Here is a 23,176-nt window from a genome sequence, read left to right as displayed (position 1 = left end):
CCCATGTATATCTTGAGTAGTCATCAACAATGACGAAGCCATAGAGACACGCCGTTGTTGTGAGGGTGGAGTAGTGAGTAGGGCCAAATAAGTCCATGTGCAACAGCTCAAAGGGTTGAGATGTCGTCATGATTGTCTTCGAGGGGTGCTTGGCCCTTGTCGTCTTCCCAGCTTCGCAAGCACCACACAAATGATCTTTCTTGAATTTGACACCTTCGATGCCTATGACATGCTTCTTCTTGACGAGAGTGTGCAAGTTCCTCATGCCAGCATGCCCCAGCCTTCAATGCCAAAGCCAGCATTCTAAAGCTTTTGCAAGAAGACATACGGCAAGCTGTGGACCTGCTGAGAAATCTACCATGTATAGACCACCTTTCCTATACCCTTCAAAGACTAGAGACTTGTCATATTCCATTAGTACAAGGCAACGATATTTTCCAAATATCACAATCATGTTTAAGTCACAAAGCAATGAGACAGACATTAAGTTGAATCCAAGGGATTCAACAAGCATCACTTTATCCATGTGTTGATCCTTTGAGATTGCAACTCTACCTAGACCCAATACCTTGCCTTTACCACTGTCAGCAAATGTGATTTGACTCTTGTCAGATGGACGTAAGGTTGAGTCCATGAGAAGACTTCGATCACCAGTCATATGATTAGTGCATCCGCTGTCAATAATCCATTCTAAAGCTTTTGGTGACATGCCCTACAGTGCAGTTAGGAGGATAGGCTTCACAAGGTATGTTGTGAAGCATAAGCATTTGATGCACATTTGGATTATCACAGCATAGATGAAAGTTAGCACACAGTATGACAGGTAAGCGATTCATATGTGGAATACATAGTAAGTCATTTTATCATGCGTCCCTTTGTGTTTTAGGTCCCCAGCAATAATATCGGACGCCTTTGATTGCTGGCTAGAGACCATGTTCTACAAAAGAGAGTTAGTTCTTCTTCACCACCCACATCTTTAGGGGTGGCTTAGAAGCAATGAGTCTAAGTGCAGCATCTGAGAATTTCGGCTTTGGAGCCCTAGCAAATAGCCTTGCAGGTGATGAATGATACTCGTATGAATAAGCAGAAAAGCTCTTAGTATTGTGAACATAGCGGTTTGAAGACACACGCACATATTCATAAGTTTGGGTGTGATTTCCCTGCAAAGCATTGGCGTTAGGGTGACTCAGGTGAGTCCTGTTTCCGTATGAAGCCATTGGACCATGTGACGCCTTTGATCTGGGGTTTGTCTTCTTCCCTGGTGGTGTCATGACAACATTTACAGGAAGATTCTCAAGACAGCTTTTGGGAACCCAAATCTTCTTCATTGGCGGTCCATTCCTGCAGTTAGTACCAATATACCGGGCAAACACTTCACCATTTTGATTTTTGAACAGTTTAGAGTTTGCATCAAAGGATTCATCAATGATAATAGGATTAGCATAGGTAAAGCCAGATAAAGTGGATGGATCCACTGAAGGTTCCTTTGCAGCAACCCATGTGGTTTTGGGATACTACTCAGGCTTCCAGTAGGAACCATCAGCATTCATTTTCCTCTCGAACCCAACACCCTCTTTCCTAGGGTTTCGGTTCAGAATCTGCTTTTTGAGGACATCACAAAGTGTCTGATGCCCTTTCAGACTTTTATACATCCCTGTTTCAAGCAATGTCTTCAACCTAGCATTTTCATCAGCAATAGTAGTGGTATCCTCAGAAGAGGGGTTATTTACCACATCAGTAGTTGAAGACAGAGCAACAGAAACAACAGTGGAACATTCAGCAATAGAGGTAGCGTTATCACGCTCAATGCATTTTAAGCTTGGTGGTTCAAAATCATCCTGAGTGGGACTGATCTGTTGAGCGCGAAATGACTCATTCTCTTTTTGAAGATCTTGATGAGTCGCTTTCAATTTCTCAAGCTCTTGCTTCCTTTGAAGATAATCATAGGAGAGCTTTTCATAAGTGGTTGAGAGCGTCTCATGAAGACTTTCAAGTTCTTGATACTTAGCATGAAGATTTTTTATGTCTTCAACTAAGGACTATGAACGTGTCATTTCCGCGTCCAACAGGTCATCACTTTTGTCTAATAGTTTTTGAGTATGTTCCATAGCTCTTTGTCATTCAGTAGCAATTTTAGCAAGTGTTTTGTAGCTGGGTTTAGATTCACAATCAGAGTCATCTTCACTTGATGTTTGAAAGTAAGCATCGCGTGATTTTACCTTGGCACCGCGTGCCATGAAGCAGTAGGTGGGAGCAGGATCGTCCTTGTCATCATAAGCGTTGGTGTGAGAGTCATTGTCTTCAGTGTTGAAGATGGACTTGGCAACGTAGGCTGTGGCTAGAGCCAGACTTGCAACGCCAGAGTTGGACTCAGCTTCAGATTCCACCTCTGCCTCCTCAGAAGCAGAGTCCTCCTCTGAATCCATTTCCTTGCCAACAAAAGCACGAGCCTTGCCAGATGAGCTCTTCTTGTGAGATGAAGACCTTGATGAGGACTTGGAAGAAGACTTCAAAGATTTCTTCTTCTTCTTGTCATCGGAGTCATATTCCTCGCTCTTCTTCTTCTTCTTCTTCTCGTTGTCTGTCACACCCTAGCTAGCCATGCATTAGAGTGTTGCATCATGTTTACTCTTTCATCAGAAACCTGAAATGGGGATGATAGAACCCCCAGTCCCCTCTGAAACCAATTAGGGTTTACTAAAAACTTTTTCAATGAACCTAAAATGCCCTTCTAAAATGCCCATCATTTTTGTCTTGGTTCAGAACCTCTGCCAAAAGTGATGCACATTTTCCTAGGCCATCTTAGGGTTTTTGAATTAACTCATAAATATTTGAATTTGGGCATTTAAAATTATATAAAATATTTAAATGCTCAAATAACTCCAAACTAAAATGTTTCATGTTGGAAATAATCCAACTATGGACCAGGAGTAGTTTGGTGATTTTTGGAGTTGCCTAAGTATTTTATTTAATTCAACAAAGTTGCAGAAGTATTAAAAAAACAGAAAACAGAAGAAATGGAAAAGGCTTACCTGTCGCCCAGCACCCGGCCCACCTGCCGGCCCAGCCCAGCACCGCGCCAGCGAGCTGCTTGCCGGCCAGGCAGGCAGGCAGGTGCTCGACGGCGAGCACCGCATGGGTGCCACGCACCTGCTCGCCGCCTCGCCGCCTCCCTCGCCCGGCTAACGCCGTGAATCGGCCTCCCTCTCTCCCCCGAACCCCCCAGACACCCCCTCTCCTCTCCAGCTCCTCTCCCTCGCTCTCCCACGCCATGGCCGACGCCATCGCCGCCACCCCCTCGCCGTAGCCACGCCCTCCGTCAACCCCACGCCGTGCCGCCGTGTCCAGGAGCTTCGCCGCCGTCCACTTCATCGAGCTAGCCGAGCCCCGTGTGCTCGAGCGGCCCGAGACCACCGCACCGACCTCGCCCGAGCTCGCCGTCGCCGGAGATCCCCTTCAACGCCGTCGCCGCCTCAGCTCGTCCCCGACCCCGCCGGTGGCCTCTACGGGAGCGCTGTGAGCCTAGCTACCCCTCCGACCCTCTCTCTCTCATTCCCGAGCCGTGTAGCCACCGCACGAAGATCACACGCACGCACCGCCGCGGATCTCGTCGCCGACGTGCTTCCGGCCATCCTCCGGCCAACCCGCGGTGTCCAACGCACTCACCACGCTGCGTTAGGCCCAACCGTGCACTCCCCGCACCTCACCGATCCCCCTAGCGACAAGTTCGACTTTGGCCGAACTCCGGTGGCCGCCAAAGTCGTCGCCGGCGCCAACTCCGGCCACCCCGACCCCAACGGACTCCACCAAGAGCTGCGGCTCGACCTCAGCTCCGCTCCGGTGCCCTCCGCGGCTCGTTTGGTTGCCGGAACGGCAAAAATCACTTCCGCCGCCGCGTCGGGCTCGCCGGCGGCTAAACGCCGGTGCAGCCGACCCGGGTTTGACCACGGGTGGGCCCTGGTTGACTCCCCTGAGTCAATGACAGGTGGGGCCCAGCCCTGTTAATTAAACAGGTTTAGTTTTAATTAAACTTTAATTAAAATAATCACCCTGACATGCGGGACCCACTGTCAGGTTTGACCCTGACGTGTTCCGTTGACCTGCTGACGTCACACTGACGTCAGGCTGACGCAATAATTGATTTTCTGGAATTATTCTAATATAGGAAATTCCAGAATATAATTTAAACTTCAAAAATTCATAACTTTTATTCTGTAACTCCAAATCAGACAAATTATATATGAAAAATGATCAGAAAAATCCAATCTATCCATCTGTACTATTTTCATGCATGACTAAACAAGTTAACTTGATGTTTAATGCAGAACAAGGAAAAACACTTTAAAGGGCCATGTTTGAGTTTGAAATTTGAATCTTTGATTCAAATTGGTTCAAACCCTTCTGGTCTTAGTTGCATTAGCCCAACACACTCATATTGCTATGTTTCATGCATGCATCATATTGTTGCACATTGTTTGGTGATGGTTGTATATCGGTGTTCTTGCGGCAGGATCTGCCCCCGAGGAGTACCGTGATTACCCTAACGAAGAACCGTATCAGTGCATCGAACCATCAGGCAAGCAACCAACCATTTGATCATATCGATACAATCCCATGTTCTCGCTCCTGCTCTCTTTTACTGCATTAAGACAACGCGTTTCAAACTGCTGTGTGCTACGGTAGTTGAACCCACTTCCTCTGCATGACCTGTCATTGCCACAGTAACTAGATGAAACCCACTAGCATGTGTAGGAGTTGATTGAGCCATATGTATGTGTTGTTCCTACCTTGCTATGCCTGCTATGCTTAGAGTCGTGTCAGGTCTGGTTCATCTGGGTGATGGGCTAGAGTGAAATGTTTATGTCGGTAATGAGAGTGGTGTGGTGAACACGATTTGGTAAAGGTATCGATGAGAGGCCATGTAGGAGTACATGGTGGGTTGTTTCATTGAAGCCGACCTTAAGCACTGAGATCTGTATGTGTGATTTAAGATACAGCTACTACCATGCATTGGGCCCTGAAATATGACCCCGCTCGACTTCTTATTCACCCTAGCTCTCTGTCCAGGAGTTGCAAGTAGTTTCTGGTGTTTGTAGCCTACTGGAGGCCGTGGACAGCGCTGACCGTAGGGGTGGGCTGTGATGCGGTAGGTACGTGGCCGGGTGTACCGAATACCCGTTAGGTATCTCGGGAACCCTGTTCACATCGTTCGGGGCCGTATGGGAAACCTCGGCCGGACTCCCTGCGGATGGAACCTGGATAGGCGATAAACCTGGACTAGAGGCTTAGGTGTTTAGGTAGGTCGTGGTCTACACCCACGTCGGCTTTCGCTTGAAGTCTGCCGAGCACATGTCGTGTGCAGACGCTAAGTGGTGGAAACATGTATGAAGAAGTACACCCCTGCAGGGTTATCATGATCTATTCGAATAGCCGCGTCCGCGGTAAAGGACTACTTGGTTGCCTATACAGTTCATAGACAAGTAAATGGAAACTGCTAAAAGCCTCAAGATAAGTGTGAGTGCCGAGGATGGCTCTTCCGTAGGGAGACGGAGGTGGATCCTCGGTAGTGTATTGAAGTGGTGAGTAATGGACTCGTGTGCGCAAAACCATTTCAAGTTGGAGTTTCGTAGATTAGCCTAGCCAAGAGTCAAAGCTGGCTTGCTGCAACAACTCCACCAACCCTTCTTGATAATATGCATGTATGTAGGTTCTGATGTAAGTCTTGCTGAGTACCTTTGTACTCATGTTGCTATAATTTACATTTTACAGAAGACGCTGCAACCCCTTCTGATGGGTTCTACGTAGACGTTGACATCAACGAGTAGGCTAAAGGCCCAGGTGGTGATCCTGAGCTTGTGAAGGACCACGTAGTATAGCTAGGCTTTCCAAGCCTCTTTTATCTTTCTAGTTGTCTGTACTCAGACAAGTTACTTCCGCTGCTGGTTTGTATGACTGTATGACTTGAATGCTGGGTCGTGTGACCCGTACCTTTGTGTATGTTATGTATGGCTCTCTGAGCCTTAAATAAAGTACTTGTGTCGTAGAGTCATGTTGTGATGCCTTCGTTGTATTTGCACATATCGAGCATATTGTGTGTATGATTGAAATGCTTGGTATGTGTGGGATCTGACTATCTAGTTGTTTATCTTTAGTAGCCTCTCTTACCGGGAAATGTCTCCTAGTGTTACCGCTGAGCCATGGTAGCTTGCTACTGCTCTGGAACACTTAGGCTGGCCGGCATGTGTCCTTCCTCGTTCCGGTGTCTGTCCCTTCGGGGAAATGTCACGCATTGAGTACCGGAGTCCTGTTAGCCCGCTACAGCCCGGTTTACCGGAGTCCTGCTAGCCCAGTGCTACAGCCCGGACCCACTTGCTGATGACCGACACGTTCGAAGCTGGGTCATGGATGCCTGTCCCTGTAAGTCTGTGCCACTTTGGGTTTACGACTAGTCATGTCAGCCCGGGCTCCTTATCATATGGATGCTAGCGACACTATCATATACGTGAGCCAAAAGGCGCAAACGGTCCCGGGCAAAGGTAAGGCGACACCCGTGGGGATACCGTGCGTGAGGCCGCAAAGTGATATGAGGTGTTACCGGCTAGATCGATGTGACATCGAGTCGGGGTCCTGACAGCGTTGGTATCAGAGCCGGACTGCCTGTAGGTTCTCCAAGCCAAACTGGTCGATGTTGAGTCTAGAAATTCTTTAGTTATATGTAGGGGAATTGTTTGTGGGTTGGCACGTAAGGCTCTTTTTACTCCTTAATCTTATGACATTCTGATCTGAGTCAGTCTATTCTTCCACCGGGGGTTAAGGAATTAGGCTATCTCTTCTTCTATCAGGATCACGTGTTACTAATCAGTAGTACCTTATAAGTTTGATGAATACAAGCCTAGTTCAATTCTACTACCACATTATGTTGCTAGGATGGACTCAGAACTTGATATGATGATGATGAGTGTGTATGTAATCCTTTGTCAAATGTCTCAAAATCCTTCTTGAGCATTTACAGCTGTTATGCTGCCGAAATTTTGCTAGAAATTCTAATGCCTTTGCATTATGATTGTGCTTTCAGATGGCCACTCGCGACCTCAATCAAGTGGTTCGCCTGACTCGATGCCTAGATGTACCCGGCCATACTGCCATGTTGGTCAGGGTAATGACTGAGGCTGGATACCGTTGGTATCCTGAGTACACGGTCGAAGAGCAATTCCGAGACTTTAATCAAAGCCAGTATCTCTGCACTGTCAGGATATTTCCATCTTATCCTGGGTCCACCGAGCCCCTTCACTGCTCCTATGGACTCGGGGTTACTATTGAGATGGCTGTGCAGGACGCCGCCTACTCTATGATGACCATCATGCGAGTCAGATCTGGTCTATTTCGGGACTCTGATTTCCGGTATATGCCAGGATCACTTCCGGGAGCACAAGGGTATCTCCAGGCTATCTATGCTGACCCCACTCAGGAGGATTCACGGACTCGCACCACTGCTGAGATGCTCGAGGATAAGGACCGTGAAAATCGGGCCTTGAGGTTAGAGCTCTTCAATACCCGTGCTGACCATTGGGCCACATTGACTCGGTTTGCACCGGCGGTGCAAGCTGGATATTCGGATATGCGCGATCTCTATCCTGTGAGATCTGCTCTGCCAGACGTGATGGGTTGGCGTGATGTAGGAGGCATCACCCCACCTCGCGGTCCCCGCAGGCCACCGTCTGTTGGTCCAAGACCTCATCCTAGCCCCTATGGTCCACAAGCTCCGCGAGATCGTCTGTTTCCGGATGATCATGTTGAGCTTCCAGGCTATGGAGGTGACTTCTACGAGGACTACTACGGATCGGTCTGAGTTAGTGGTAGTATCACTAGTTCGCACTATCTGTGTCGTCTATCGTCCCGCGTGACTCGTGGGATATGACCTAGTTTGTACTCTTTCCGGAGGTGTAGAAAAATAATGTATAGGAGCTTGGGATGCCTCCGATGAGATGTAATCCTCTTTTCACCGTAATAGTACTTTGTTTGGTCTTGTACTAAACCCTGTATGGTGTGTATGACGATGGAATAAAGAAGCAGTTTCTGTATCTACCATGTCATACGGATGATCATCTTGCATTTCGAGTTATTCCTTACATTTTGTATCCTATGTCGGAATTTTATCATTCTGACTAAATCATTGTCTTGTTTACCTAGGATGGTCAACACGCGCACTAACCCTGCTCCTCAAGAGCAGGCCGAAGGCAGTGAAGTCAGGGATGCAAATCTGCCTCATCCTCCTTCCCTAGCCGAGGTTATGATGGAAGCTGAGAGAAACAAGCGGGAGACCAACCGTTTGTTGGAGCGTATTGAACAGAACACAGCACACCATCAGAGGACTAACGTGGTGTCACTCAGTGATTTTATCAAATTACATCCACCCACGTTCCACCACTCCGTCGAGCCTCTCGACGCTGATGACTGGCTTCGCAGTATCTCTCACAAGCTGCGTTCCGCGCTAGTAGCTGAGGCTGACAAGGTCACCTTTGCTGCATATCATCTTGAAGGCCCCGCCAGTCTATGGTGGGAGAATTATGGAGCTATGCGCCCAGCGGGCCATGTCACTACTTGGGCTGAATTCAGTGAGGCTTTCCGTGAACATCACATTCCGGAGGGTCTCATGGACCGTAAACGTGAGGAATTTTGCAATTTCACCCAAGGCCGACTCTCTGTGGATGCTTACAGCAGGGAGTTTGGTAACCTCGCACGATATGCAACTGAGGAAGTTTCTACTGATGCCAAGAAGCAAGCAAGGTTCCGTAAGGGACTTAGTCCTGAGCTTCGCCGCGACCTCCGTCTGCATGAGTGCACATCTTTTCAGAAGCTTGTTAACAAGGCCATCAGTGCTGAAACTGGTCAGACTGATTATGACGCAACACGCAAGCATGGCCGTGACATGGGTTCCTCATCCGGTGCTGGTCCTCAGAAGCGCCGCGTGTGGGTGCCCAACACCGCCCTGCCACCCAGGTTCACACCGAGGCCATCTTTCCAGGCGCCTCGCCCTGTTCAACAGTCTGCACCAGCCAAGCCCTATGGGGGTCCAACCAACAATGCTCCTCCACGTACCAGTTCCGTGACTTGTTTCAAGTGTGGGGAATCTGGCCACTATATGCGTGAGTGTCCCCAGACCAACCCCAACCAATCTGCTAAAGCTGTTGGCCGTGGCAAGCCGACAGGGAAAGTGTTCCACGCCAAGCCGGCCACCGCCTCACGTGGCCATGTCAACTGTATCTCTGCCGAAGAAGCTCAAGAAGATCCCAACGTCGTTCTCGGTACGCTCCTTGTTAATTGCCACCCGGCATCTGTTCTTTTCGATACAGGAGCCTCTCATTCATTTATATCCGAGAACTATGCTCGTTTGCATAACACCGCATTCTGTGACATGCCATCCACTATGGAAATTTCTACTCCGGTTCTAGATGGCAGACCTCCAGGGTAAGTTATGGAAATGAAATCCAAGTCGACAGACTTGTTTTCCTTGCATCTTTGATAGCTCTCAAATTTTCAGATATTAATATCATTTTGGGTATGGACTGGATGTCAGCTCATCATGCCAAAATTGATTGCTTCTCTAGGACTGTTCAACTCACTCATCCTTCGGGGAAGATAGTCAATGTCTTGACCCGATTAGCCAAGCGACAATTATATTCTCTTAACGCCAGCCCTTTGCCAGACCTTGAGGACGTTCCGGTAGTCCGTGACTTCCCGGATGTCTTCCCAGAGGAATTGCCAGGTGTTCCACCTGACAGGGATGTTGAGTTCGTAATAGACCTCATTCCAGGAACCGTTCCGATTGCTAGAAGACCCTATAAGATGGCACCACTAGAACTAGCCGAGCTTAAGAAACAACTCGATGAGTCCTTGAAAAAGGGTTTCATCCGACCTAGTTCATCTCCGTGGGCTTGCCCCGTCCTCTTCGTCAAGAAGAAGGATGGTACGGACCGGATGGTTGTAGATTATCGACCTGTCAATTTGGTCACAATCAAGAACAAATATCCGCTCCCCAGGATCAACGACCTGTATGATCAGCTCGCTGGATCCTCAGTCTTCTCCAAAATGGATTTGAGGTTGGGCTACCATCAAATCAAAATCAGAAACGGGGACATTCCTAAAACGGCCTTTGTTACTCGTTATGGCCAATACGAGTACACCGTCATGTCCTTCGGTTTAACCAACGCTCCAGCCACCTTTTCTCGGTTAATGAACTCAATCTTCATGGAGTATTTGGATAAATTCGTCGTAGTTTATCTCGATGATATACTCATCTACTCCAAGAACGAGGAAGAACATGCCGAACATCTAAGGCTAGTGTTGAAGAAACTTCGAGAGCATCGCCTTTATGCCAAATTTTCTAAATGTGAATTCTGGTTGTCAGAAGTGACCTATCTGGGTCATGTAATATCTGGTAAAGGTATTGCTGTTAACCCTGAGCGAGTTCAAGCCGTCCTTAATTGGACTCCACCTGAATCGGTCAAGCAAGTTCGGAGTTTTCTGGGCTTAGCGAGCTATTGTCGTCGCTTTGTCGAGAACTTCTCCAAAGTTGCTAAACCTCTAACCGAACTCCTCAAGAAAGATAAAAAGTTCGAATGGACTCCACAATGTGAGCACAGCTTTCAGGAACTGAAAAGACGCCTGACTTCTGCTCCCGTACTGGTACCGCCAGACTTCTCCAAGGACTTTGTTATCTACTGCGACGCCTCGCGACAAGGACTAGGCTGTATTCTCATGCAAGATCGACACGTAATTGCTTACGCTTCACGGCAATTGCACCCACATGAGGAGAATTATCCTACTCATGATCTAGAGCTTGCAGCCGTAGTCTATGCACTTAAAACCTGGCGACATTACCTCCTCGGTAATCGTTGCGAAATATTCACTGATCACCAAAGTCTGAAGTACATTTTCACCCAACCGGATTTGAATCTCAGGCAAAGACGTTGGGTCGAGTTGATCACAGATTTCGACTTAGGAATAACTTACACCCCAGGGAAAGCCAACGTCATGGCTGATGCGCTAAGTCGTAAATCTTATTGTAACAACCTGATGTTACAACAAAGTCAACCGCTTCTCCATGAGGAATTTCGGAAGCTTAACCTTCACATTGTTCCTCAAGGATTTCTTTCCACCTTGGTGGCGAAACCTACTCTTACGGATCAAATCATCGCTGCCCAGAAGCGAGATAAGGGAATATCTAAAATCAAGGAGAACATTGCTAGCGGAGGTGCTAGTTGTTTCTCCACAAATGATCATGGTGTTGTGTACTTTGAGAACCGTTTAGTGGTTCCCAAGAACCAGCATCTACGGCAGTTGATCCTTAAGGAGGCTCATGAATCTCCTCTCACCATTCATCCCGGTAGTACCAAGATGTATCAGGACCTACGCCAGAGGTTCTGGTGGACTAGGATGAAGAGAGAAATTGCTCAGTATATTGCTAATTGCGACGTCTGTCGTCGTGTAAAAGCAGAGCATCAACGGCCTGCTGGCACCCTTCAACCCTTAGCTATTCCTGAATGGAAATGGGATAAAATTGGTATGGATTTCATTACCGGTTTTCCCAGGACCAAGAGAGGGAATAATGCTATCTTCGTCGTTGTCGATCGTCTTTCCAAAGTAGCCCATTTCCTACCTGTTCGTGAGAGTATAACCGCTAGTCAATTGGCAGACTTATACATCTCCCGGATAGTGTCTCTCCATGGTGTTCCTTTGGAAATTAATTCGGATCGAGGAAGTCTTTTCACCTCTCGATTTTGGGAAAGTTTCCAAAATGCTATGGGAACCCGTCTCTCCTTTAGCACCGCTTTCCACCCTCAGTCGAGTGGTCAAGTGGAACGCGTCAACCAGATTCTAGAAGACATGCTTCGAGCCTCTGTTATCTCATTCGGAATGGATTGGGAGAAGTGCCTTCCATTTGCCGAATTCGCTTACAACAACAGCTATCAATCTAGCTTGGGTAAAGCCCCTTTTGAAGTTCTCTATGGACGACGGTGTCGAACACCCCTTAACTGGTCAGAGACCGGGGAAAGACAATTCTTTGGCCCGGATATGATTCAGGAAGCAGAAGAACAAGTTCGCATCGTTCGTGAAAAGTTGAAAACAGCCCAATCTCGTCAAAAGAGTCAATATGACCGAAAACATAAGGCTATGACTTTCGAGGTTGACGAGAAGGCTTATCTTCGGGTTACCCCTCTGAAGGGAACCCATCGTTTCGGTATCAAAGGCAAATTGGCTCCTCGTTACATTGGACCTTTTCGCATTCTCGCCAAACGAGGAGAAGTTGCCTACCAGTTGGAACTACCTCCGCACCTCTCCAGAGTCCACGATGTCTTCCACGTTTCTCAACTCAGGCGTTGCTTCTCGGATCCTATCCGTGGAGTGGACCACGAAACGCTTGATCTCCAAGATAATCTTACATATCGAGAGTACCCCATTCGTATCCTCGATCAGGCCGAGCGTACCACTCGACGTCATAATATCAAGTTTCTCAAAGTTCAATGGTCGCACCATTCTGAGGATGAAGCAACTTGGGAAAGGGAGGATCGTCTTCGACTCGAGTATCCCGCCTTCTTCCGGAGGAACCCAAATCTCGGGACGAGATTCTTTTGAGTGGGGGTGAGTTGTCACACCCTAGCTAGTCATGCATTAGAGTGTTGCATCATGTTTACTCTTTCATCAGAAACCTGAAATGGGGATGACAGAACCCCCAGTCCCCTCTGAAACCAATTAGGGTTTACTAAAAACTTTTTCAATGAACCTGAAATGCCCTTCTAAAATGCCCATCATTTTTGTCTTGGTTCAGAACCTCTGCCAAAAGTGGTGCACATTTTCCTAGGCCATCCTAGGGTTTTTGAATTAAATCATAAGTATTTGAATTTGGGCATTTAAAATTATATAAAATATTTAAATGCTCAAATAACTCCAAACTAAAATGTTTCATGTTGGAAATAATCCAACTATGGACCAGGAGTAGTTTGGTGATTTTTGGAGTTGCCTAAGTATTTTATTTAATTCAACAAAGTTGCAGAAGTATTAAAAAAACAGAAAACAGAAAGAAATGGAAAAAGGCTTACCTGTCGCCCAGCACCCGGCCCACCTGCCGGCCCAGCCCAGCACCGCGCCAGCGAGCTGCTTGCCGGCCAGGCAGGCAGGCAGGTGCTCGACGGCGAGCACCGCATGGGTGCCACGCACCTGCTCGCCGCCTCGCCGCCTCCCTCGCCCGGCTAACGCCGTGAATCGGCCTCCCTCTCTCCCCCGAACCCCCAGACACCCCCTCTCCTCTCCAGCTCCTCTCCCTCGCTCTCCCACGCCATGGCCGACGCCATCGCCGCCACCCCCTCGCCGTAGCCACGCCCTCCGTCAACCCCACGCCGTGCCGCCGTGTCCAGGAGCTTCGCCGCCGTCCACTTCATCGAGCTAGCCGAGCCCCGTGTGCTCGAGCGGCCCGAGACCACCGCACCGACCTCGCCCGAGCTCGCCGTCGCCGGAGATCCCCTTCAACGCCGTCGCCGCCTCAGCTCGTCCCCGACCCCGCCGGTGGCCTCTACGGGAGCGCTGTGAGCCTAGCTACCCCTCCGACCCTCTCTCTCTCATTCCCGAGCCGTGTAGCCACCGCACGAAGATCACACGCACGCACCGCCGCGGATCTCGTCGCCGACGTGCTCCCGGCCATCCTCCGGCCAACCCGCGGTGTCCAACGCACTCACCACGCTGCGTTAGGCCCAACCGTGCACTCCCCGCACCTCACCGATCCCCCTAGCGACAAGTTCGACTTTGGCCGAACTCCGGTGGCCGCCAAAGTCGTCGCCGGCGCCAACTCCGGCCACCCCGACCCCAACGGACTCCACCAAGAGCTGCGGCTCGACCTCAGCTCCGCTCCGGTGCCCTCCGCGGCTCGTTTGGTTGCCGGAACGGCAAAAATCACTTCCGCCGCCGCGTCGGGCTCGCCGGCGGCTAAACGCCGGTGCAGCCGACCCGGGTTTGACCACGGGTGGGCCCTGGTTGACTCCCCTGAGTCAATGACAGGTGGGGCCCAGCCCTGTTAATTAAACAGGTTTAGTTTTAATTAAACTTTAATTAAATTAATCACCCTGACATGCGGGACCCACTGTCAGGTTTGACCCTGGACGTGTTCCGTTGACCTGCTGACGTCACACTGACGTCAGGCTGACGCAATAATTGATTTTCTGGAATTATTCTAATATAGGAAATTCCAGAATATAATTTAAACTTCAAAAATTCATAACTTTTATTCTGTAACTCCAAATCAGACAAATTATATATGAAAAATGATCAGAAAAATCCAATCTATCCATCTGTACTATTTTCATGCATGACTAAACAAGTTAACTTGATGTTTAATGCAGAACAAGGAAAAACACTTTAAAGGGCCATGTTTGAGTTTGAAATTTGAATCTTTGATTCAAATTGGTTCAAACCCTTCTGGTCTTAGTTGCATTAGCCCAACACACTCATATTGCTATGTTTCATGCATGCATCATATTGTTGCACATTGTTTGGTGATGGTTGTATATCGGTGTTCTTTGCGGCAGGATCTGCCCCCGAGGAGTACCGTGATTACCCTAACGAAGAACCGTATCAGTGCATCGAACCATCAGGCAAGCAACCAACCATTTGATCATATCGATACAATCCCATGTTCTCGCTCCTGCTCTCTTTTACTGCATTAAGACAACGCGTTTCAAACTGCTGTGTGCTACGGTAGTTGAACCCACTTCCTCTGCATGACCTGTCATTGCCACAGTAACTAGATGAAACCCACTAGCATGTGTAGGAGTTGATTGAGCCATATGTATGTGTTGTTCCTACCTTGCTATGCCTGCTATGCTTAGAGTCGTGTCAGGTCTGGTTCATCTGGGTGATGGGCTAGAGTGAAATGATTATGTCGGTAATGAGAGTGGTGTGGTGAACACGATTTGGTAAAGGTATCGATGAGAGGCCATGTAGGAGTACATGGTGGGTTGTTTCATTGAAGCCGACCTTAAGCACTGAGATCTGTATGTGTGATTTAAGATACAGCTACTACCATGCATTGGGCCCTGAAATATGACCCCGCTCGACTTCTTATTCACCCTAGCTCTCTGTCCAGGAGTTGCAAGTAGTTTCTGGTGTTTGTAGCCTACTGGAGGCCGTGGACAGCGCTGACCGTAGGGGTGGGCTGTGATGCGGTAGGTACGTGGCCGGGTGTACCGAATACCCGTTAGGTATCTCGGGAACCCTGTTCACATCGTTCGGGGCCGTATGGGAAACCTCGGCCGGACTCCCTGCGGATGGAACCTGGATAGGCGATAAACCTGGACTAGAGGCTTAGGTGTTTAGGTAGGTCGTGGTCTACACCCACGTCGGCTTTCGCTTGAAGTCTGCCGAGCACATGTCGTGTGCAGACGCTAAGTGGTGGAAACATGTATGAAGAAGTACACCCCTGCAGGGTTATCATGATCTATTCGAATAGCCGCGTCCGCGGTAAAGGACTACTTGGTTGCCTATACAGTTCATAGACAAGTAAATGGAAACTACTAAAAGCCTCAAGATAAGTGTGAGTGCCGAGGATGGCTCTTCCGTAGGAAGACGGAGGTGGATCCTCGGTAGTGTATTGAAGTGGTGAGTAGTGGACTCGTGTGCGCAAAACCATTTCAAGTTGGAGTCTCGTAGGTTAGCCTAGCCAAGAGTCAAAGCTGGCTTGCTGCAACAACTCCACCAACCCTTCTTGATAATATGCATGTATGTAGGATCTGATGTAAGTCTTGCTGAGTACCTTTGTACTCATGTTGCTATAATTTACATTTTTACAGAAGACGCTGCAACCCCTTCTGATGGGTTCTACGTAGACGTTGACATCAATGAGTAGGCTAAAGGCCCAGGTGGTGATCCTGAGCTTGTGAAGGACCACGTAGTATAGCTAGGCTTTCCAAGCCTCTTTTATCTTTCTAGTTGTCTGTACTCAGACAAGTTACTTCCGCTGCTGGTTTGTATGACTGTATGACTTGAATGCTGGGTCGTGTGACCCGTACCTTTGTGTATGTTATGTATGGCTCTCTGAGCCTTAAATAAAGTACTTGTGTCGTAGAGTCATGTTGTGATGCCTTGTTGTATTTGCACATATCGAGCATATTGTGTGTATGATTGAAATGCTTGGTATGTGTGGGATCTGACTATCTAGTTGTTTATCTTTAGTAGCCTCTCTTACCGGGAAATGTCTCCTAGTGTTACCGCTGAGCCATGGTAGCTTGCTACTGCTCTGGAACACTTAGGCTGGCCGGCATGTGTCCTTCTTCGTTCCGGTGTCTGTCCCTTCGGGGAAATGTCACGCATTGAGTACCGGAGTCCTGTTAGCCCGCTACAGCCCGGTTTACCGGAGTCCTGCTAGCCCAGTGCTACAGCCCGGACCCACTTGCTGATGACCGACACGTTCGAAGCTGGGTCATGGATGCCTGTCCCTGTAAGTCTGTGCCACTTTGGGTTTACGACTAGTCATGTCAGCCCGGGCTCCTTATCATATGGATGCTAGCGACACTATCATATACGTGAGCCAAAAGGCGCAAACGGTCCCGGGCAAAGGTAAGGCGACACCCGTGGGGATACCGTGCGTGAGGCCGCAAAGTGATATGAGGTGTTACCGGCTAGATCGATGTGACATCGAGTCGGGGTCCTCGAACATTGCATAAGGACACAAGATGAGTGCCCAGGCTTTTCATTGTGACTTCTCTCTGTTGTCTTGAGTGAAGCCATTCTTTCTTGAACTGGATCGTGAGACTATCTAAGCTGATCTTGTGTTTAGGAACTTCGTTGACAAGATGAAGTCTTCTATGTCTTTATCGTCAGAACGCGCAGTCTATCTAGATTAGGAAACAAGTTTGCCTTCAAGCGAGTTGCATATTGGGGATAGATTCTCTTTATGAAGCTAACCATTGTTCCTGAATATAGAATGGTGCTTGAAGTCCCTTCTGTCAAGGTAAGGAGGGCAGGATCTCACAGGTCTTGACAATTTCATGGCTTGGTGATCTCAGTGGCGTCGAGAGCCTGAAGCTCATTGTGATGTCGGTGAGGCGATCAACGTGAGCTAGACATTTTCATTGTCGTTTCTCTTGAAGCGATTGAAGAGATTGCGAAGAACACTGATCCTCTGGTCTCTCTGTGTAGAGACGCCTTCATTGACCTTGGATAGCTAGTCCCAGACTAGCTTTGACGTTTCCAGAGCACTCACACGTCATACTGTCCTTTGGTCAGATGACCACAGATGATGTTCTTTGCAGTCGAGTCCAGTTGAATGAACTTCTTGACATCAGTAGGGGTGACACCTTCACCAGTTTTGGGAACGCCATTCTGATGACATACCGGAGGTCGACATCAATGGCTTCAAGATGCATGCGCATCTTATTCTTCCAGTAGGGATATTCTGTTCCATCGAACACGGGGCAAGCAGGGGAGACTTTGATTATCCCTGCAGTCGAAATAGCTAAACTCCAAGTGGTTAAAACGAATCACACAGAACAAGGGAGTACCTTGCTCTGATACCAATTGAAAGTGCTAGTTATCGACTAGAGGGGTGAATAGGCGATTTTATCAAAGTCTTCAAAACATGGAAGTTTCAAAGGCAAACAATAGAAATAACCTAATTGATATGCAGCGGGAAGATAAACTACAACAAGCAAGCCATAGTCAAGTATGCAATAGCGTTAACGTACGAAGGCTAATAGCAGCTAGGTAGTAGGATCGGGATGGAAGGATAGTATGAAGCAATCAACAATAGTAGTCAAGCAATGAAGTCAATCAGATAAGACAGATAAGCAACGACTTCACGAAGACAAACTCAAGGTAAAGGAGGGAAGAGATAGAACCAGTCACTTGTTGAAGACATAGGATTTGTTGAACGAGTTCCAGTTGCTCTGACAACTATACGTCTGGTTGGGGAGGCTGAGATTCAACTCAGAAGACCGTGTCTTCACCTTATTCCCCTTGAGCTAAGGTCACTTAGTCCTCGCCCAATCACTCTGGTACAGTCTTTCAAGGTAGACTTCCAAACCTTCACAGACTTTGTTCAACCGTCAATCCACAATGAATCTTGGATGCTCTGAACGCGACGCCTAACCGGCTGGAGATGCACGGTCCTCAAGTGTAATAAGTCTTCAGGTCACACAGACAGAAAGACTTCAGTGATTCCTAACACTATTTGGCTCTGGGTGTTTGGGCTTTGTCCTCGCAAGGATTTCTCTCTCTCAAATGCTTTGAGGTGGGTTGCTCTCAAACGACAAAAAGCCGTATACTAACTCTGAGCAGCCACCAATTTATGGTGTAGGGGGTGGGCTAATTTATAGCCACAAGGCAACGCGACCTGATTTGTCCAAAATGACCCTGGGTCACTAAGGAACCTGACACGTGTTTCAACGGTTTAGATTTCAACACACGCGGCAACTTTACTTGGGCTACAAGCAAAGCTGACTTATCCAACTCTGGATAAGATTTGCTCTCATTGTCTTCGCTTGAAGGACATAGGATTTGGGTTGAGCATCACTTCAGTCACTCTGACTTAGTTCACTTGGACCCCACTTAACAGTACGGTGGTTCTATGACTCACATAGAAGAAGATGAAACAATGAAACAACTCAGTCTTTGCGCTCCAATAGTCTTCACTCAATGTCTCTCAATGTCATAGTCTTCAATTGTGAACCTCTTCACACACCACATGTGTCTTCAATGTCTTCATACATTTTTAGGGGTCATCTCCGGTAGGTAACACCGAATCAATGAGGGGCACTACCTGCGTTATCCTGCAATTCTCACAAACGCATTAGTCCCTCAACCAACTTTGTCGTCAATACTCCAAAACCAACTAGGGGTGGAACTAGATGCACTTACAATTGGCTCCGCAAGATTGGAAGGGAGCTGACCACTGTAGGATGCACAGATGCGGAGAGAGTGTGTTTTGCCGCACATCAGTTTGATGGACCCACAACATCATGGTGGGAGAATTTCACATCCACTTATCCCATTGACACTATTACATGGGATCAGTTTCAGCAGGCTGTCCACATTGCCCATGTTTCAACAGGAGCTATGAACATGAAGAAGCACGAGTTTCGCAACTTGCGCCAAGGAGGACGCACAGTGGGCCAGTATGTGGGTGAGTTTAGTAAGTTAGCATGATATGCCCCTGATGATGTAGCTACTGATGCTACAAAGCAGGAGAAGTTTCTGGAAGGACTGAATGATGAGCTGAGCATGCAGTTGATGGTGGCAACATTCAACAGCTGCCAGGAGTTGGTAGATAGAGCTCTTATGATTGAAGGGAAGCAGCAACAGATAGAGAGCTGCAAGAGGAATTATGGACAAGGGAAGTACAATTCAGGAGCTCAGCAGAGACCTCATTTTACCCCGAACTCGGGAGGACACATTCACCATAACCATGGAGGCCACAGTCTCAATGGAGGAAGTTTGCATAACCATAGTGGCCCCAAGAATGGGAATGGGAATGGAGGAAGCAGCAGCCAAAACCGCCCCAACCGGCAACGCCCGCCAAGAAGGATCTAAGTCACATTAGTTGTTTCAAGTGCGGGAAGAATGGGCACATACGTACCCGAGTGTTCTGAAGCAAAGAATGGAAATGGCAATGGAAGCTCTGGCAAGAAGCCCAACCCTTTCAACAGGGGTCAAGTGAACCACGTTAGCATGGAGGAGATTGAAGAGCAGCCAGATGCAGTTATAGGTAAGTTTTTGGTTAAGTCATTTACTTCAATCGTTCCTTTTTGATACTGGTGCATCGCATTCAGACATATCAAGGGATTTGTGGATAAGTATAAGTTGCCCACTAAAGTTCTTAGGACACCTATGTTAGTAAGCTCACCAGGAGCGGAGTATATGGCCAGCACATGATGTTTTCAGATGCCATTTACCATAGGTAGGCATGTTTTCCCCTCGGATCTAATAATTCTGGAGTCACAAGGGTTGGACGTGATATTGGGCATGGATTGGTTATCGATGTATGGGGGAAACATTGATTGCGCCAGTAAGTCAATTATGCTCACCATCCCAGAAGGAAGAAGGATCAAGTATGTATCCTGGCATGTGCCAAAGAGGACTCAAGTGAAATCCTAATCAGGAGTTGTACAGGAGGAAGTACCAGTGGTGATGGATTACCCCGACGTATTTCCAGAGGAGTTACCAGGCATGCCACCGGATCGAGACATTGAGTTTTTGATTGAGCTATTGCCAGGCACCGGGCCAATATCAAAGAGACCGTATCGGATGCCCCAAAGGATTTGGAGGAAATCAAGAAGCAGATTAAGGAGTTACTGGATAAAGGTTACATACGACCAAGTTAGTCACCTTGGGGAGCCCAAGTGCTTCTAGTGGAGAAGAAGGATGGATCATTAATGATGGTTGTTGATTATCGTGCGTTGAATGAAGTGACGATCAAGAACAAGTACCCACTTCCGATGATCAATGATTTGTTTGACCAGTTGCAAGGAGCTAAAGTATTTTCCAAGATCGATCTACGATCAGGATACCATCAGCTGAAGATTCGAGAGAAGGATATACCTAAGACAGCTTTTACCACAAGGTACGGGCTATATGAGTATACTGTTACATCATTTAGTCTGACTAACGCGCCTTCCTATTTCATGAACATGATGAACAAAGTGTATATGGAGTTTTTGGATAAGTTTGTCGTGGTGTTCATTGATGATATTTTGGTATACTCGAAGAATGAAGAGGAGCGCAAGGAACATTTATGTTTGGTTCTAGAGAAGCTCAGAGAACATCAATTGTATGCCAAGTTCAGCAAGTGTGAGTTTTGGTTAAAGGAAGTTGGATTTCTCGGACATGTTATATCCGGAGAAGGAATAGCAGTAGACCGCACCAAGGTTGTTTCTATGACTAAATGGGTGGCACCCACATTAGTTGGTGAGATCAGGAGTTTTCTCGGACTCGCCGGATATTATCGGAGGTTCATTGAGAATTTCTCCAGGATTGCAAAGCCCATGACGGAGTTATTGAAGAAGGACACCAAGTTTAAATGGACTGAGGAGTGTGAAGCCAGTTTTCAGGAGTTGAAGAAACTTTTGGTTACAACCCCAATGCTAATTCTTCCAGATCAATGAAAGGATTATCAAGTGTATTACGACGCTTCACGTCAAGGACTTGGAGTTGTGCTTATGTAGGAGCAAAGAGTTGTTTCATATGCCTCACAACAACTTAAACCTCATGAGCTGAATTACGCTACACATGATTTGGAGTTAGCAGCCGTAGTGTGTGCGCTGAAGACATGGAGACATTTTCTCATCGGAAACCACTGTGAGGTATACACGGATCATAAGAGTTTGAAATATATCTTCACACAGAAGGAGTTGAACCTCAGGCAAAGGAGATGGTTGGAGCTCATTAAGGATTATGATATGAAATTGCACTATCATCCCGGAAAGGCAAATGTAGTAGCAGATGCGTTGAGTCACAAGAGTTATGTTAATTCTCTCATGACCGGAGGATTACCCAAGGAGTTAGCAGAGGATCTTTGCGAGCTATGTTTGGAAATAGTTCTGAGAGGTTATGTAGTAGCATTGGAAATTCAGTCCACTTTGATAGGTAAGATCAGGGAAGCTCAGAAGACTAACAAAGAGATTGTGGAGATAAAGGAAAGGATGAGCAAAGGAAAGGCTAAAGGATTTCGTGAGGATGAGCACAATACTTTATGGTTTAAGGATCGCATATATGTGCCTAACAACCCCGATAAGGAAGTTGATTCTGCAGGAGGCCCATGATTCACCGTATTCGATTCACCCAGGAAATACTAGGATGTATCTGGATTTTAAGGAATGTTTTTGGTGGACAGGAATGAAGAAGGATATTGTTGAGTATGTAGAAGTATGTGATGTATGCCAGAGAGTTAAGGCAGAGCATTAGAAGCTAGCTAGATTGCTACAGCCATTGCCAATACCCAAATGAAAGTGGGATAAGCTTGACATGGATTTTATCACTGGATTGCCCAGGACTCGTTCAGGCTATGACTCTATCTGGGTTGTAGTTGATCGGTTGACAAAAGTAGATCATTTCATCCCTGTGAAGACCACCTATACTAGTGCTAAGTTGGCGAAGATATACATGACCGGCATCGTATGTCTGCATGGAGTTTCGAGGACCATTGTATCAGATAGAGGAACCCAGTTTACCTCAAAGTTTTGGAATCAGTTGCATGAGACATTGGGTACTAGGCTAGAGTTCAGTACAGCCTTCCATCCACAGACAGATAGACAGACCGAGAGAGTCAATCAGATTCTGGAGGACATGTTGACAGCTTGTGCGCTAGATTATGGATCTAGTTGGGACGACAACTTGCCGTATGCAGAGTTCTCTTATAACAATAGTTATCAAGCCAGTTTGAAGATGGCCCCTTTCGAAGCTTTGTAAGGAAGGAGGTGAAGGACACCGTTATTGTGGGATGAAGTAGGAGATTGATAGTTGTTCGGACCAAATTTGATTAAGGAGTCGGAAGAGAAGGTTAAGTTGATTCGCGATAGACTCAAGGTAGCCTAGTCCAGGCAGAAAGAGTTATGCGGATTCTAAACGCAAGGAGACAATGTACGAAGTCGGAGACAGAGTATACCTTCGTGTGTCCCCGCTTCGAGCAGTTAAACGATCTGGAGTTAAGGGAAAGTTAGCCCGAGATTTGTGGGACCATACCGAGTTTTGGAATGCATGGGAGAAGTTGCTTACAAGCTGGAATTGCTAGAAGGATTGTCAGGAGTTCACGATGTGTTTCACGTTTCCCAGTTGAAGAAGTGCCACGCAGAGATGGTCGGTATTCCTCTGAGAGATACAGTACCACTGGAAGCGATTCAGCTAATAGTGATTTGACCTACGAGGAGAAACCAGTTAAGATTCTCGAGTTTGCCAACCGAGTCACATGCAGCAAGGTTATCAAGTTTTGCAAAGTTTAGAGGAGCCACCATACCGAGGATGAAGCTACCTTGGAACAAGAGGAAGACCTACGGAAGGACCACCCCCACCTATTTTGTAGCCAACCTGAATCTCGAGGGCGAGATTCATCTTAAGGTGGGTAGGTTTGTAACATCCCAAATTTTCAATTTGGAATGTTATATGCATATCCTATTTTATTTGCATTTTGGTTTTGATC

This window comes from Triticum aestivum, chromosome 7B (assembly GCF_018294505.1).
Source record: "Triticum aestivum cultivar Chinese Spring chromosome 7B, IWGSC CS RefSeq v2.1, whole genome shotgun sequence".
Lineage (NCBI taxonomy): Eukaryota > Viridiplantae > Streptophyta > Magnoliopsida > Poales > Poaceae > Triticum > Triticum aestivum.
Note: the sequence above shows the minus strand (reverse complement) of the source record.